Consider the following 19,682-nt stretch of genomic DNA (forward strand, 5'->3'; position numbering starts at 1 on the left):
AAGAGCAAACTCGGCCCAGGCATGCAGGAGTGGTAAAAATCAGACTTTTCACATTAAGAGGGACAGTTGAGAGATTGAGGGAATATAACAAGGATCTGAATATAAATTTTGTAGATCTCAAAAAGGCACATTACAAAGTGCCAAGGGGAAAAAAAGGGCCTATTCAAACCGCTACAATTATACAGTATGGTGTAAATGGAAGGTTATATTGCCATACATCTACTTTAGAGTTTCAAGCCAGCAGTTGGAACAGTATGATGATTTGGTGTTAAATCAGCTTTGGGAGAAGGACGAGTATTGTCTCCATCCTATTCATCGTCTACGTAGATCATATTACGAAGAAAAGTAGTGGCAGTAGGCCTGATATCAAAATTCGAGATATCAAACTCACACTATACTTGAGGCCGATGTTATACTCAACCAAATCAAATAAAAATCTGCAGGCCTTTTTCTTATCAAGATAACAAGAAAAAGACCAAAAGAAAGAAAGCCCAAGATGTGTGTTGATGTAGTTAATAGAAGTCCATTAGAAGAAGACCGAAACATAAACATAACTGATTAATTTGTAGGAAAAATTGTCGACTGGAAGACAATAAAAATGCAAACTTTTCCCGTCTAATCCTGTGCATTCTTCCTAAAGGCGCATATTAGGAACTGGATGCTTTATTCTACATTTTAATTTCATTTTTCAATTTCATTGTAAACAGCGGATTTTATTTCTATAAAGCTTCAGAAATCTCTTCTTTTGAATGGACACTTTTTTTTCCATATTTTTCTTTATTACTTTTGCACTGAAGTGAGTATTTATTAGAAATAAAAGCTGCTAAAATATTTTGCCTACAACAGCGATATTATTCCAGAAATTGAAATATACTGCTCGTCTATCAACTTTTTTTTAATGAAGGCGAAGCATGATATCAATACGATTTCTTTATTAAAAAGTTATAATGGACTGAATGAGAGTTTTATTTGTTGCAAATTTACAAATAAGAAACCAATCTCGTGAGATAATAAAAAAGCTGCCCTAATCACACTTAAATTATGTCACACTTTTTGAATTTCTGATTTCAAAAAATGTCATATTGGCAAGCAGTTTTGCATCTGAAATTTTCGGATGAATTAATTTCTATATTTGTAAAAATACTCACAATAACAAATTTTCTGAATATAATAAATTAGTTTAAATTAGTTAAATAAATTAGTTAAAAGCAGTAGTTTAATTTTTTTTTAAATGTTATTCTGTATTCTGAAAGTTTGAGATGTTCTCGGAAAATCTTTTGACTTCGCTGTTTGTCAACATCTCTGATATATTCCTTCCCCTAGCATATCCCCGACAAAGAGTGTAGCCTCATTTATGAATGACACGCACTAAGAATAACGAGGGTTTCGAATTCCGCAATAGGTACGGATGTCTACGCTGGTCTTTACGTGGTGGTCTCACATCGCCCGGTATGAGACCACCACCCTGGAGGCTGGAAACCCAAGAAAAAGTTTCATATGTCGTTTCTAAAGCAGGACTTCGGGATTATGTAAATAAATATAAAAATAAATATAATTATTCATATACGGTATTAATATTGGTTTCATCTCTTCGTGTGTCGGAATAACATAAAAAAAAAAAAAAACAGTTCGCCCTATATGAGAAGGAGTAAGTTTATAACTAGAGTATATATTCTATTAGTATTTGTTAACTAATATAATAATTAAACCTGATTTCTGGTGTTTTATATTCCCGTGGTCAAACAGATCCGATGTTATCCCCACAGAGTTAATATCACGTTGTTAAGATAGCAAAAAAGCATTACTGTGAAAAATTGCTACATAAATCCGAGTTCTTCCAATAATTTGCGATCTTCTTTATCACCGCTTATAAAGCGGATTCACTTCTACATTTCCTTCGTGGTACTTGAGACGATTTCCAGCATACATTCTAAGCTAAGAGTAAAAAATTACGATGAAAGAAATTAAAATCTAGAATACTGGTTGGCTAAACATCCAATGTTAGAATGTGTCCTTTGTGGGTGGGTGAAAGGGGTTATTTTCTAGGCGAAACAATCCCATTCTACATTTTTTAAGATCAACGAACTTGGTAATGAGTGAAGATTAAACAAAAAACAATAAAAAAATAATGGCAACACTCTCCGTAGATCCGTTCCACCAGCAAAATGAAATCCCACTCTCCATTTACAACTTCCAAATGGTGCGTTATTAGCGAACCGCTGGTGACGAGGTGCCAACATAATCGTCGAAATTGAATTACACCGTGCTCGGTTAATCATAATAAAAATTCTGAGCAACTTGCATTTTACGAGGGTTAGCAATAAAAGCGAAATCTCGCCAGATGGTGCACTTACCCGAACAGAGGACGTCTGCAATGGGCAGAGTTTTCCAATTATCGAGTGCCCGTTGGCTTCGGATTCACATTTGTTTGAATACGTCGTCAATATTTCTCTGATAAACCTGACCACCAGAGGCTGTTTAAACACGACCTCCTGCTGAGGAACTTCGAGCGAGAAGGCGAACTGATTATGCAGCTGCGTTACGAAGTATCAAATTCGGTCCCAAGTTGGTAAACTGCATTTGAACAGATGCTGTGGAAACACAGATTTTCTGTCTACGATGGGTATTGTAGTCAAGTCATTTGTGCAATGATACCACAGCATTCTGTTACACAAAAACATTTCATTGTCCTTTCTTTATCTGCTTAACACTTGATTTACAGGTAAATGGAAAATCTGAACAAGGAGATTAACAAATGATAAGGCACAGAATCGACTCCTTCCTACTTTGATTTTAGCACTTCGATAGACAACCTTAAAGCGAAATAATTTCCATTTTTTTTTTTTTTTGGTTTTGATTTTTTACAATTTAACCCACTTGTAAATATTTTAAATATCACAGTTAGCTCCCCATTTTTTTTTTTTATTATTATGACCTAAAAGCGAGGTTACGTGACAATATAACAATAATCAATAGGAAATTATCTAAGGAGGTGTAAACTGAACTTCAACAATTACAGGCGGTGAAGGGGGGTGCTGCTGCAAATTAAAATAAGATCCATCTAAGAAGAACTTATAAACTGCAAGGGAGCACATGAATATAAGAGTTTCATGGTGTGAAAAAAATGGCTTCTATATATTTATTGTCCTTAAAGGCGTATGTTATACGTTATATCTTACCTGTCCAACAACATTAAGTAAAAAAATAACTTTGAAAGTAGTAAAACAAGTCTTAATGAGCGACAGAACCTATTAAACACCGGCGATGATAATCATCTACCTACTCAAGAAGTTGTTTATTTCGAGAGTAGAGTCGCTATCCAGTCAGTCAACCAATAAAAACCGGAGAATCTGGAGGAAATAGCTAACAGTCTTATTAAATCGCCTTTAGCTGAACGAATGTTCCTTGAACCAAACCCGTGGATCTTACGACTAAAAAAAAAAGGGGCTTAAACTCCGTGAGTGACATTTCGTTGTTAATGTGTTACGCAGTTCGCTGTATTTGAAGACATTTCAGTGATTTACGTTCAAAATCGTTGCCGTCCACATTTGTCGAATCCGTGACGAGTCATAAGAGGATGTGTTAATTGTTACTTAATTAGGAATGATAAATGACTATGAAAAATAAAGATCTCCACGTGACACTAATGAATCGCTGTTGGAATGCAGATGAACACGGAATGGAAGTGCGAAAAAGAAAACGAAAAAATACTGTAAATTTGCTGATAATGATGCAAGTCCAAAACTTTCTATGTCAGTTGATCGCCAATTAGCAGAAGAACTTTGATCGAGGGGGTGGGGGGTCTGTCTGGAGTGTCAAAAGCTAAATAGCTTGCATTGCCACCGATAACGTTTATAAATATCAGCAATCGATGGGAACAATGATAACAGCTTGTTTTCATTTTTCTTTCCTGTACATTAAACGAATGGAAATTAACGTAGACCGAAACCACTTTTGCTCCTTCAACAACCTCGTCCAGTTATTCATTTGCACCTCCAACTGCAGCAGACAGGTGTAGGCGAGTTGTGGCTAAACATATAGTTCTAGGATGCAATACATCGTCGCTTCCAGTCTCTCTCTCTTTTTTTATTAATTTAAACTCCGTCAAAAAGTTCAAAAATGCATCAGTGGTCGGCAGTCAATTACTTTCATGTCCAAGTGGGTGTCGCACAGAGAACTGAAGACTTCCATAGCGCAAGTAATGAAGTCGTGCGATTGTTTCTCGTCATCTTCGCGAGCCTTTTGGGTTCCTTTCCCTTTGTAGCTTTGCCGACTTCACCTGTATCTGAGCAGCGAGGTAATTAAACGCACATTAAGCCAGAGTTCGAGAGAGTTGACGGAGGTGGTGTCGTAGCCTCATCCCCCCCGTGGTACTGAAGGACCAGTTGCTGCACCGGCAGACACGATCAAACTCTCATCAGTGCTAATCGTGGGGAAGAGAAAATTAAATTATGAGCAGTCTCCTTTGCTGCACTGTCGCCACGAAACACAAAGATTTTGCCCAACGAAACGTGTTTTCTTAAGTTAACAGCTGTTTTCTTCTCGGCTTCCTTACAAAGCCTGCTTTAATCAAGCAGTCGGGAACAATCCCATACATGGAATTTCAAATCCGTATCTGACTTCATTACTACGAATCATGTGATCCTTCCTTCATGCACAATATTACATGTTCGCAGTATAAGCACAATCTATGAACAAGCAGCGCCATCTACGTAAATGTTCCAACGTAGCAGCTTCCTAACTTCGTGTAGCGGTGTTAGTAATCTTAAATTTCTTTTCATCGCACTTAATTTTCCTTTCACAATTAATTTATACTAATTGACGTTACTTACCTAAATGTTACCAATACTGTAATACCTAATTGCACTCATTTGATTGTTAAAAACGCGTACGAAATCTGGAGCAACTGTAAATTGCGCTTCGCAGTTGCTCCAGATTTCCACTTGAATATTCTCTGGAAATAACTAAACAAGAATTACGTATAATTAATATTCTGTTTAACACCGTTTTTAATAAAATAATAATAATAGAAAAAGAAAACGAAGAAAGGGAAAACCACAAACAAATTTATGCCATAATTGCTGCGAAAAAGTAAATTACTCAAACACGATGGGTTATTGTCGTTACCAAATTATGAAATGGACTGAATTATAAACTGCTTACTGTCTTTACCACTGGATAACACATTACTCACTGGTGCTTTATGCGTATAATATAATAATGCATGGACGACCTTTCCTTCTTCGCAGGAAAGGTCCATGGCCTGATGTCGCCATATTCTGATTCTGCCATCAGCACGATACAGTACAAACCGGGACTCGTCAGACCAGGCGACATTTTTCCAGTCGTCAGCTGTCCAATGTTGATGATCACGTGCCAATTGAAGCCGCATCTTGTACCTCTTGTTCCTCATCCTTGAAAGCGTGCGACGAACTGTGCGCTTCAAGATGCTGTTCTGACCGCCGCTGTTGTACCGAGCTGCGGTTTGACGGGCTGTAGCCCTCCTGTCACGTTTCACAATGTTTGCCATTCTTCTCTGAACCGCGTGCATCAATATGCTGTTGTCTTTAAGTTATCTGGTTATTACACCAGTCCTAGTACACCCTAAACACTGCTATGCGTGATAAACCTTAAGAGAATAGACGTTTGTGAGATACTTGGCATTAACAATCTTACAACGCTCAAAGTCAATTAAGTCATGCCTTTTACCTATTCTCATGCAGCAAACACAAAACCTTAGGATGCCTATGTGCCTAATTTGTACAGCAAAATGCAACCACGTCTTCAAGAACGGTGTGTTTTCCAAAATGAGAAGGCGTTCCTAATAAAGTGGCCACTCAGTGTATTCTTTCTTACTAGAAAACGGATATTGTTATCATTTTTGGGACTGCTCGAAATGAAGAAGTAGAAAAACAAATGCTTAACCTGTTATGCAATCCTTTAAAATGTTCAATCTAGGGGGGGGGGGGGGAAGCGATCAAAACAACTGATATGACTTAAGAGATAAAAGTGTCCATCTGAAGAAATCGGATTGTTCAATATCAAGAAAATAAAAAAATCGAAACATGATAACTGAATTAAATATTTGCTGGAAAATAATAAATAGGGATATGATAATAGACAACAAAACTGCTGGAAGAATGCTAAATAAGGAGAAAATTTCGTGAAACCTGGCTTCTCCCATAACTAACAGTCCTAAACAAAAAGAAGGAAATAAAAAATAAAAAAACTCGGCCTTAAGAATATTATCAAAACACCTCCGAAATGAAGTCTTTATCTCGATACAAATGTGTAACAATAACCCCTCCCATGTAAACGCACATTCAACTCACCAATTATTTAGGTGAATATATATAAAGGCACAGATTTTATTATACGTTCTTAAAAAAATACGATAAAAAATAACTGCTGCAATTACATTTTATGCAAGCTACAAATTATATTATAGCTTGAATCGAATGCTTCCATTACAGAAAGCCAAGCGTAAATGTCACAAAACATTAGACGTTACAGCATCAACAATGGAACTGCGCGTGGCATGCAATAAGCAGCTGCAGTTACATTATGTCATTTTCATTTGGTACACGTGTAGCAGGTGCGTTAATTATGAATGTCAGTGTCATGGAAATCTGTAGATTGTGATTCATTTTGCAGACGACAAGAAAAAAAAGGAAAGGATTATCGCAAAATTACAGCCGTTTTTTTTAATGAAGTTTTCTTTTCCCCGTCGTGTTCGACATATGTACGCCTCACAATTGTAATCAAATTAGAAAAGGGGCGCCAGTTGTCCACGAAATAAAATTCAAAGGAAATTAAATTTGAAAGCTAGAGGGAAGGTACCATAAAATAATGCATATAAAAATCAATAATGTTTAACTGCAGAAGTAGGCAGCCTCCTCTGGTGACAAAAATTCTGCTAGTGAAAACCTTTTGAATATTTAAAACGGGAAGGAAATAACAGAAAAATAGTGCCTGCAGGAATTAGGAGTCTGCTTTCAAAACATTCTCCATCCACATAAGAAAGACGCGCGTTTGCTACATGAAATGAAAAATTTCTCTGGAGATACTTAGTTTTACTTCGCACAAAGTGACTGCAGTTTGAAGTAATAAAAATTATATTGCTAAAAAGCATTTTTGTAATAAAAAAAAATACAAATCTTGATTAACCAAACTTTCTATAGTCTAGTAGAAATATTTATTTTTTAATAGTGCATAACACGCCGTTTTCGGGTAGAATCCACTATTATTCATACGGAACACATTTATCTAAAATGAATGCCATCTAAGCATGCGCAATAAGCCACTTTCTATTGATATTAACAATTAATGATTACCAGCCACTTTGCGAGGTGGAGTTCTTGCTGGATAAAAATCAAGAATTCCATATCGGGCCATTACCCCCCCACACACACACACTTTTTTTTTTTTTAAATGAACCTTTATAAGAATTATTTCAAAATGTTTTTATTACCTGATAGGTTGGTGTGGACTGCTAGCGATCGACTTGTTTCTTCAATATTTCAAAGGGCACGCAGGTGAGTCCCTAATCCAATAATGAGATTTTATTAATCGTTTTCTATAAAAATAAAAAAGGGAGTTATTATATATATGCATATCCTATTTAAAGAAATAGCTGTATGTTTAAAAATAAGTATTTAGCAGTATATAAAACGAATTATCTGAAATCTAAACAATTCATTAGTTGGGGACAATTTTCCCACCAGTCTTCAGTTTCAAATACAATACAATTTTTCGAATACCAGAATATTTATTTTACTTTTAATGAACATCTATTAGGCACATTTTTTTTTCTTTTCATACACCACTAATTCGTTCTTTATTCATTTTCAGTAAACCTTTACATACAGCAAGTAAATATAAATGTATGAACAAAGATTCTCCAGCATTTTTTCTTTTTTTAATCGGCTTTCCACTTTCGGAACTCAAAAATTCCCGCCAGAGTAAATATTAAAGAAGTAAATGACCATAATTCGTTAGACGTAATAGTCACATTCAGTATTTTGAAAAGTGTCAACACTGTGGGTTATGTCTGCCCCTTGAAACTAACCGAATGCAAAATTAAGAATTAGGTTAGGATTCATCAGACACGCATGCATTTTCTCCAATGAAGAAATTAAATTTGTGAAATTAAATCGCGAATCCTGTTAACCGAAATCCGATTGAATTAAATCTCATATAAATGTAGTGTTTTAATTCTAAATTACGGAATATAATTGCTGAGTTTCGTTTTATTTCACTGTGTGCAGATGTAAGAAGATTCTTTAAGATTAATCAGAAGCTAAATCGGGGAAAGAAAAAAAAAGGGGGGCCAACCAGCTACGACAAAATAATCAGAAACGTCATTAATGTACAAGCTCTTAAATCGGCAGTATTGAATATGGTGACGTATCTCCGTACAACACGAAAGTCATTTTCCTGGAAATCACCGTGATGTAGAATGCAGACACACCTAATTCTGTTGGCATGACAACGATGTGAACTCTACAAGGAGCACATGCTGCCATCTAATGAAGATTTCGAGAACTTCGTCCAGAGCAGTGGCGTGTTTGTTCGCTGGTTATCGTAGACCGTCTATGACCAGTGCCCAGATTTAACCTCTTCGCACCAATAGCACGATTCTATAGTACGACATTTAAATCATTCACAATCTATATTAATTAATATGTTAAATTTTCGATGATATTATTACTTGATAGAAATTATTAGCGCTGTAGATAGTTACATTGCTTAGGCACAAAATCTTAAAGTTAAAATGGGTTTGTAATAAGTCAGAACACGTAAAATGGACGACTCTGGCATCTTAAATGGTGGATTTAGCATTTCCATCCGAAGATAAACAGTCAGAAAATAACAGATACGCCAAGTTTAAATTTCGAAATGCATCACGCCTTCGGTATGATGCGGTTCGCTTAAATGGTAATTTTTGTTGCCTTCAATACATTTATGGAGGTCGCAAATCAATGCAATGATTTTTCGGTAGTTCTATATGAACAATAAGACAAATAACGAGACAACCAAATTAATTCAATTTTCTTGTCTGTCTAAGAATGTGACAATAACAGTATTAACTGCAAGTTATGGTTATTTAAAGATTGTTTCACCAGACTAGACGTGAATGACTGGCAATTTTATTATTTATTTATATTGTGACTGCACGCAAACGTTTGTTCACCTTGCACGGTTTTCCCCATTTCGTTGTTACCGGCTGCATTGGATAGCTGAATAATACAGCGCCCTCTGTGTCACGTTTCGGGAAATAGTCCTTGAGTTTCAAAGAAACTGCCCGTATGTTAATAGGACGTGATCTGAATTTAAAATTGGTGTTGAATGAAGCCATCTGATAGCCCATTACGAGTTTTTTTTTTTTTTTTCAATAAAAAGAAATACGTCACGCATCTCATATCACGTGAATATAAACACCAGTTGGCGGTTGCGAATAACACAGGAATATGGATAAACGTCAGCCTTATTCGAACGAAAATTTGTGCAGTTAGAAGTATCAATACGAACTCTAAAAATATTCAAATAAACAATTTAATTATAGTTCATACTTCAGAAGTACACAAACAAATAATAATATGTAATTACACTAAAATTAAAAATCACTCGACAATATCAGAAAGCCTAGATCAAAAGGAATAAGCATTTATTTTTTCATTTGCCTCTTTTCTCACCTTAAATGTCGAATTTGCAGCTGTTCAACTGTGGGAAAAAAAAAAAAAAAAAAAAAAAAAAAAAAAACTTTAGGAAAATCCCAACCTGCAGTTGTGTTTTCTTCCTTACAAGGAATAATATCATATTTGAATAAAAACAAAAATATGAAATTCACGACTTTTAGAAGGATAAACAGCTTTTTTGGTTCACCACTTTCAGTACTGCTTTCCACTCCATTTTTTGTTCCTGCAACTATTCCTTTCTAACGTGCGATCTGGATTTGGCGAGGGGAGGAGAAAGAGAGCGTGACATCAAAACACAAGAACTACATTAGAACTTAGCCTTAAATAAAGATAAAAATCGCTTCATGTCGTAAGCGGTATACGGTCGACGAGAATAGGTCATTCTTGTTTTCTTTTCATCGTCCAGGTACACGGAGAATGTGTAGCTACCTAGCCGACCGCACCTTAATGTATCGAACTAGTAAATCAATCGCTAAGATTTAATCAGTTAACTTCCCCGTGAAATCTTGTGTGTTCGCGGCCCTCATTTTCGAGCTGAGCAAAGTTGCCGGGAATAAAAACAAGTTGATTGTACGGAGTCGGATATGTAGTGCAGGGGCCCACGATGGATAAAAACAGGTATGGTAGACTCATTAGATGGATTACATGCGGCCGCAGAATAATCAATATCCCACACGAAGAAGAAAAGGTCAACTGAATACGATCACGCCGGGTGTCGAAGCGAAGATAGAATGTATCAGGAAAGAAACTTACGAAGTAAAAAAAAAAAAAAAAAAAAGCATTTAGTAAGGCAAAAACATCACTCAGAGTCTGGAAAAAATTTTTGATGACGCGAAGTAATTTAAAATAATTATTTAAAAAATATATATAAAACTAAATAAAAAAATCTCAGAAAAATGACTACTCCTGTCACAAGAACACCCTATGGATAAGAAATTCTGCTAAAAACCTAATAATGGGTCATCCTTAAATGATGTGCCACAAGAGGAGATACAATATATATATATATATATATATATATATACACACACACACACACACACACACACGTCTTACAAATAGAATACAAAAATCTTATTACATCATTTCTATTAATGATATACTGTTGTGTTTAGATCTGTTCCAGCTAAGCTAAGCAGGCAACTGCTCGAAAATTAACACCAATAAATCCCAAACCTGCTTGGAATAGTTATTTTTTCAAAACTGCCCATTTTTATTTCGGAGTTACTATTTAACTGAATTTCGGAGTTACTATTTAACAGAATGCAACTTTTCAGTTAAATAATTATTTATACTGAAATTATTCAATGTCTTTCAGTTCTTTATTTCCGTACATGTACCATTATTCATATGTTATCAATTTCTTAAGTAGTTTTAGAATATCTGCTGTATATATCTAACTTCTTTAAATTCCAGGACAGCTCGAGTCAAAGGAAAACTGTCCTTCAACTGAGAAATATTCCTCTTTGGAAACGAAACCGAAAGAAAAGTACTCCAAATTATATTATTTCTGGTTGTTCGAATTGCAGCCATGGTCCTTCGCTGTTTATTTATATATTTCTATAGAATATGCAGATTTCAGTGAATGAAATTTAATTGCGAATCCGCTGAAATACAGCAAATAATAATGGAAATATTCTTTCGGTATAAACAGTACTTATTAAGAATCATTCATGCCCCCCACCCCGCCTCTAAATTCACTGCTTACGTGTTCTGGTCTCGATATTTTAAGAAAAACAAAGTCACATTCAAAATAGGATAATTACAAGCTATATAGAACCTTAAACGGATTTACAAATACTGAACAGAACTGCACGTATGATAATTAAAGTGAAAGTAAATAAGAACGGTGTTATCCAAATATAATTAAGAAGAATAACTTTTCTTCTGGAATATGCATTAGAATTTACTTAAATATAAAGAGCTAATAAGCTTCATTTCGGCGATATAAAAATTATTTAAATTAAGGGGATATTAAATCCCACATTGTTTTAAAACCGAATAAGAAACTCAAAGATTGGAATCAGAGAGTTTTCATGCCGAATATAGTATAACAAACTATAAAAGTATCGGCGAATACTAGCGTGAGCTAAATGCAAGTAGTCCTAGAACGTAGTACAAAGACGGGCAACTCGTTGCAAATACTTTTCGTCGCCGATACTTTTATAGTTTTTTTATACTATATTCGGCATGAAACTCTCTGATTCCAATCTTTGAGTTTCTTATTCGGTTTTAAAACAACGTGGGATCTAATATATCCCCTTAATTTAATTAATGCATTAGAATTTTTTTCCCCAATTATTCCTCAATTTATAAGTGCCAATGATGTGTTACCGTATCACACCAGAAAATAAAATTATTCTTATAAGTTAATTATATTTATTTATATTACTATATTTATTTCTTTATTTGTATATATTTAGACAGAACAGAAGAGAAAAAAATCCACCAAATAAATCTGCAGTTATATTATTCTCAACTGCATATTTACCACTTTTAAAATCAGTTATATATAATTTTAAAATTAGTTTCAATTTGATATTCTTAATTCAAGATGAATACCGAACTATAATTGCGATTAGCATTTAATTAAAAATTACTCTATAAGCTCTTTTGATTCGCTTTTTTTTTTTAACCTCTTACTTATCACACCAAATATTAACCAAACTTGCCAGCAGATGGCAGGAGATGGCATATTCCATAAAACGTTCCATTCCTTGCCACTAGATGGAAGCACGATCGACGAGTCTTGGAAGCTTGTAGAGTGACTCATGCGCGCACACGCACACACAAGCGGCAGACAACACTACTTTGCCCTTTCATTACACCGCTAGGGTGCGGGAGATCGCAAAGGTAGGGTATACCGGTGGGACGCCAGAAGATTAAAGATAGTGCATTGTCCTTTGGACTTTCAAGTACATTGTCCTACATTACTAGACATGCAAAGGTTAAAAATGAACTGTTAAGCATTTACTGCTTGAAAATCAGAGAAAGTAAACGTGCTATAATTAAGGAGGAAACTGTGGTTCATAAACATGATCATAATTAAACAATAATGCGTGTAAAAGGAAACGAGATGGCAATAAAACATCTTCCTTTAGACTTGTTCGTATCCAAAACAGGTTGCGCTATCACAGTTGGATATTAATGACGCTTTTTCCGGTGAGGTATTCAGAAATACGTTTCTGGTGAATAAAAGAGGACAATGAGCGGAAGAAAAATGCGCCTTCTTGTGTTATTAACTTAAGATGCTGGTGTAAACAGTCCTGTAAAATAATGAACTACCCGCGTTATTGAGCACATTTATTTTATTGTTTTAGTGGCTTATCAGTTTCAAAAGAATAAAATTCTAAGTCACCGCACAGCTTGGATCCTTCCTGCTAAGAACAGTGACCATTAAGGTGCTTTAGGAAACGACCGTGCGTGAGCAGACCAACATTTGCTACATCGACGACAACTACGAGTGACGTCATATTTCAAATTATGTCACGCATACGATGTACCGCATTCCCTTAATGTCTTTGGGGATATTTCTGTCGAGGGGACTCCACTGAGTATTTCTATCTCGAAAAATTAAAGGGGGGGGGGAGATACGATAGAGTCTTAATTCTTTGCAGGGGTACAGCGATTCAAGTATCGTTTTATTTGTTTTTTAAAAAAAAAAGAATAAATAAATAATACCTTAGAAAATAATTACCGTAGGAATTACATACTTAGGTTAAGAAGAACAAACAAACAAAAAAAAAAAAATTATACCAACAAAATAGTTCATGCAGTTGGCATCAATAGAATGTGTGCAGCCGTGGAAACAGATTAGTGTGTGTGTGGAGTAACCCGATTTTATTTTTATCTCCAAAAAACAAGTGCGTCGGCACTGCGAATAATTATGTTGACATTATCTGTCGCGATCAGCAGACAGCAACAGACACAGGTGTACGAGTGCAATTGCGATGTTTTGTATGAAAAAAAAAAATATTCTCATTATAAAATCTTAAATTACACGAGTTAACTAAATTTAATTTACTTTTCTAATTACCATTTAGCTATTAAAGCAGAAAAAGAAGTACATTATTAGAGGTTGTGTTTACGGCAGTAGTTTCTACACACAAAAGTGTCTTCCGGTAACATTATAACTACGAATTCGCTCTACCCTCCTTCAACAAGCCTTTGTGAACTGTCTAACAATCACCGACCCCTACCAGAAATTCTCGGCCTTTCCTCCTACGCTGCGGGATTTCGCAGTACAGTTGTTCTAGCAGTGGGTCTCCTGATCTAAGACGACGTTGACGTAATTAAAACATTCGCCTGACCTTCACGTAGTCCTTCAACTGTTACTTCCTCGTTGCTTACCTGTATTATGCTTTCCGGACTACGTGCGGTAAGTCAGCTCTGCGAAAATGCTCGCTTTCGAAGTGAGTGATCGCAATACTTGTTCTCATTGCAATAACACCGTATCTGAATTTTCAACTCGGGTCAAATGCCGAGCCTACAGATCATATAAAGTTCTGATCGCGTATCTAATTTTAAAAACCAGTGTTTTTAAAACACTGGTTTTAAAATTTTTAATTTACTGAATTTACTTCAATACTTAAAAAATTAAAATTTTTTAAGTATTGAAGATCCTCCAATACTTAAAAAAAAAAAAAAAAAAAATATATATATATATATATATATATATATATATATATATATATATATATATATATATTGAAAGTGGCTAAGTTTCTAATGAGCTGGTTAATTATATTCATATAAACATAAACATCCGAAAAAAGAAAGAAAAAAAAAATACTGACCATTACGACAAATGAGCCACGTGATAAAGTTACTATTACGAATTATACTGAAAATCTGAAGTCCAAGGTCAAAAATCAAAGTAGAAAAAATTACAGAAGTCGGTGCACTTATTTAGGATATTTAATTACAGAGGTTGGTAAATCAAGCATGAAATTCTTCAAAAAGATTTATTATTAGACGGAGGGAAAGAGAAAGAAAGGAAGAGAACGACACACTTGGTTCAGAAACAAAGATCTGGCTGGGTCTGAAATACGCAGAGTAGCTCAAGACAGAAATATATTTCTAATAGTAGCCAATCTTCTGGTTGAAGACGACACTTGACAGGACGTCACTTTAATTATGTAAATGTAGGTTTAGAAGAATTAAATTTATATATATATATATAAAAACGTTAACAGATATTTTTAAGCTCCATAAAGGAGATTAAATCAATAATTATAGAAGGTCGAATACAAATCCGATTTACTTATGTCCTGTGGGGGGGGGGGATATGTTGTTGATGAGAACGGGCTAAAACACAATGTCAAACTGTATTAATTATACGTTATGAAATAAGCATTGTAATAGTGTTAAAGCGTGATATGTTGTTAATTCACAAATTCAATGTTCATAGTTTCGGGTAGCGTAGTCATACAGTCTAAAGATGAAGTTACTCATTATTTTGTAATAATATACTTTTAATGCAAAGGGCCAATTAGTAATATATATTCCGAATGTATTTAATGGATTCTTGATCTACTGAGAAAAAATAAATAATAAAAAAATCTCCTCCCCCTCCAAAAACGCAATGCGGCATATGGAAGCTAATCGCTGTGATAAAGATCGGAAAATTGCAGCATTATTACCGCTTGGATACAAATGATAACGATTAAAGCAGGGCCATCTACCAATGTCTCGGCGCATCCGAAATTTTCGTTATCAATAAATGCTATAATTAATTTTTATGGAGGAGGGAGCTTCAAAATGTTTGAGTTGCACGAATTCTTTCTCGCTTACCTCAGGTCAACAATCGTTTCCCAATTGTATGATTTTTTTTTTTTTTAATTGAACTCGAAAGCACAACTACAACATTACAATCGAAAATTGTGAGAAACATATGCTCGATTTGCACTTAACAATCCAACAATTATTTCCGCCTGAAAACAACACCGTCTTAAATTGGTTATGCGACCTGCTTACTTCACCTACTTTTCACTATCTTGTGCTCTAATTTTAAGATAAGCAGCTACCGGAAGAAAAGCTGCTTGATGCTCTGTAGCTTCACTGTACCAAAATCACGAATCTGCTAATACTGTACTAATGTAGTATAACCAGTAATCTTCTCATATCTCGTGAAAAATAATCTAATGTTATGATTTTTTTTTCTTTTAAGTCACTCATTTGGAAAGTCTCGTTTGATGACTACTGTTATAAATTCATTTTCGTAGAGCTTTTAGTTTTTCTGTAAATAAATTTTTGAAACGGTTCTCATTATTTGTGTACACCCTGCAGATACTTCACAATCAACCAAAGGCAGTATTTCTGTGTACTTTCTAGAACTGCCTAATTATTTCGATTTTACTAACCTTAGTCTCATTAACAGAGACAACTGCCAAGGGATAATTAGCGCTAATTACCCAAATCCACTTCCGGAGACTGCAACAATCGGCAAATTAACCAGTGTAATGCTTCGATAGACAAAATGAAGCTACTGTTGATTTTTAAGTCGAACCAAAATTAAATACTTGTGATAAGCATCATTGATATAATTGCGAGTTGAGTTTCATGAACCGATATGCATAGAAATCCAAGTTTAATTCCGTAACGAGTTTATTCGCTTAATATACTAAATACTGAAAGCATTCGCTGTAAGAAGTATTTCTATCCTTCATTATAGTACACATGAGAGTCCCACCGCTATAATAAAATAGAAAAATACTTTAATAATTGGCCAGCTTTTGCATGCAGCAAAATACTGGAGCATACATCACTCATGCTGAAGTTAATCCGATTTATATGCGCACTAAGCATTTATTCTTTTCATCCGGTTGTGCACATTATGTTGGCTTCGATGCTTCTTTTAAAATAACGACTTTTATCCGGTGTAACCAAAAGCTATGACAATGACATCTTCGGTTCAGATATTTAGTTAAGTATAACGGAGATGGTAATCTGCATTTCACAGAACCTTGTTATAAGTTCATATAAAAGGAGGTAGTCGTGATAGTGCTACTCAGCAACCTCGTGCAAGAGTAGGTGATCTTGAATTTGCATAGATTCGTATATTCAAACGTTAAGTCATTGACATTTCAATAAGATCCTCCTTGGTTTCCATTATAAATCCTGCACTAATAAAGGGGAGATTTATATAAGAAACGACACAGTCTTGGTAAGTCAGCTGATAAAAATCATTGCTTGTTTACCACAAAGGTTGTGGGTTTCAGCTTAAGGTGTTTTCTTTTAATCTTACAAACAATGGCATCTAAACAGAAGTCATGCGAACGAAGATTTGAAAATATACAGAATATAAAGATTATTAAAAAAAAAAAAATCAGGAGTAGAATACTTTTGTATTCTAAAAGTATTTAAAAGAGTACGGCGGTATAAAAACTTCGTTATGCAAAAATATTTGAGAAAAGGCTGAGAACTGGTTAGGAATGCGAGATTAATAAATTGGGTTTAGTTTTGTTGATCTCGAAAAAGCGGATGATAAGGTGTTAAATTAAATCTGTATGGATGGTGTTAACGAAATCTTGTACGATACGCAGCTTATAATTAAGTTGCTGATCGGCAAGTTAGAATTGAGGCTGTACAGGAAGACGATTTTTTGTTAAACCAGGTGCAAGGCTGCAGCTTCACACTGTTAGATATGAAATATAATATAATAAATAAAAAAAAGACAGAACTATGAAAACAGACAGAAAAACAGAATCCGACTGCATTCTTACAGAGCAGGTTGCAACCTACTTTATAGATGCATGTTTTGGTAAATTTTTAGTTAATATAAAATTATATATGTAAACGCTGAAGAATCGGGTGGAAATCAAGTTGAATAAATTTATATAGAAGAGTGAGAAATAAAACAAAATACCAAATTAGCAGTATTAAAGACAGAATTTAACCAATTTTAACGTATAAATCTTAGAGTGGATTTGAAATTTTTTTTTTTGTTTTTCTAGAACAACCTTGAAAAAGAAGAAATTAGTTTTTTTTTTCATTAGTTATTTACTTAATATTTGATGCAACTCTGTCTTTAGATTAAAACTGTCTTGATATTATCTATTGAGTCAACAATTGGAAAGTTCTTCTAAGTGGGTCTTAGTTATCACAGTTTAGTTTAGATGAATCGCGAGTCATTGAAGAAAATAGGGAAATATGAGAAAGATTTCCAGGATGCGCTGATTTGTTTTATTTTTTAAAGAAACTTAAGACTGACCACGGCTTAATAAGAAGGGTTGGTCAATAGTAGGATAAAATTCAATTCCAAGAATTGTATAACTCCTAATTTTTATGGCATCTTTCGATCCTTCTGTATACTACGAATGGCATTCAATTTCTTAGAATTTATCTCTACATAAACTCGTTAATTCTCCATTTCGTGTCTGCCTTTTGTTATGAATCACACATCGGAACCAGTTTCTGGCGTCCGCTAATACAATGACGCACTAAGTATTAAAACGAGAAACCAACCCCCCCCCGTCCCCCTTTCTCCTAACTTTGTGATTCGTCGATGAAAATGGGAATCTGCCATCTTCTCATCGATGTCTCAGTCTTCGCCGATTCAATTTTCCGTTTTACTTCACACGGAAATTCGGATCTTTCCTGTGTCGCTCTCTTATCCAGAATAATTGACGAAGCCTTCAGGCTGTTCTTTGATCCTTTAAAGCACAAGGAGACATTAGGGACTGGACAAACATCGAAACCTATTAGCATGAAATTGCCAGGGCTGTCCTGTAACATGGAACAGCTGTCACGCGTAGAATCGAAGTCTCTACGATGTTCCGACAACCCTTACTATAACACCTCAAAGGCAATTGAGAATCTCACATATTAAAGACCTTAAACAATGAAATATACGAAGCATATTTCAATGTTTAAGGTACATTGTTTAAGGTTTAAATAACAATGAAATATACGAAGTATATTTCATTGTTATTTTCCCAGCGAGCTTTCGGTACCACCAAGCATGCAAATTTCACTATTTCTAGTGGGATAATTCATACTGATATGCGGGTACACTAAAAATGTAATACAGAAAAATGATTTTTTCCTTAATATTCTGTATTGAAAATAATTAAGTTTAATATATGCTTCTTTGTTTTTTTCGGTATGACTATGATACGACTTTTAGCTCCCACGCTTCTAATAGTAAACATTCTGAAAATAAATAAGTTAAACAGGAACACCAATTTAAGCAAAACGTATAGCACATGATGTTTATATTGGGAAGATACGCTCAATCTGTTACACTAGTCATATCAATTTCTGTGAAAACTATATTTGCCATATTTATTTGGCAGTAACTCCAAGTAATGTTCATTAAGTACAGATAAATAAAAATAACTTGAATAAATCTGTAAACATATTTCAAATAAGAAAAACAATTTAATGTAAGTCGACTATTTCTTCCATTAGACATAATTTCTATCTCGGAACAATTTGGTGGAAAGAGTTTAAAAATCTCTTGAGATGACCGCTTAGTTCTACAATCCCCAAATCCCAGGGGGGGGGTAAATTTAATCCCTCTTTATTATCAGATTGTTTTCGCTATGTTTTTATGTTGTCTCTCCATCAGTTGTTTGACTGAAAAACTTTCGCTTGCTTGACTACTTCTGCCTTCCGGAAAGGTGACCTCGGGTGGCGATAACATCGCGTGACTGCTACAACTATCCTGTCTCTCAAAACCTACTATTAACTAAATCTTTTTTTTTATTTATTTCCTCTGACTTCTTTCTGTATTGTTTTTCTTTGTTGTGTCTTCACCTTCTGAGATTGTTTGTACCTTATTATCGGTCTAACATCTCCAGATGCCTGTTAAGTTACATAACACGTTGTTAATAATAAAGAAGGTTTCCCGGATTTAACCTCTATGTATTTATAATTTTAAGATGATTACCTGCAAGTGTGAACTTTTTTGACTATAAATTCAAGACAGAGGAAGTGTAATGTTCACTTCCAAGAATCTCTCATAGTGCCGCGTCGTGGTTT

The 19,682-nt window shown here is 34.7% G+C and overlaps 1 protein-coding gene across 8 annotated transcripts in view; it reads right to left on the minus strand.

Annotated features, from left to right (window-relative positions):
* The window catches only part of LOC150094422 (tyrosine-protein phosphatase Lar-like), a 1,380,317-nt gene that overhangs the window by 994,413 nt on the left and 366,222 nt on the right, over window positions 1-19,682 (minus strand). For 7 of the 8 annotated variants that reach the window (XM_090412199.1, XM_090412204.1, XM_090412203.1 and 4 more), the window contains one exon: window positions 7,472-7,576. The gene's annotated coding sequence lies outside the window, so the exon portion shown is untranslated. The remainder of the gene's footprint in view (window positions 1-7,471; window positions 7,577-19,682) is intronic. The other variant, XM_090412197.1, reaches the window with a different exon arrangement.

This window comes from Typopeltis vanoorti, chromosome 22 (assembly GCF_054136105.1).
Source record: "Typopeltis vanoorti isolate ZY-2024b chromosome 22, IOZ_Tvanoo_1.0, whole genome shotgun sequence".
In the NCBI taxonomy this organism is placed as follows: Eukaryota; Metazoa; Arthropoda; class Arachnida; order Uropygi; family Thelyphonidae; genus Typopeltis; species Typopeltis vanoorti.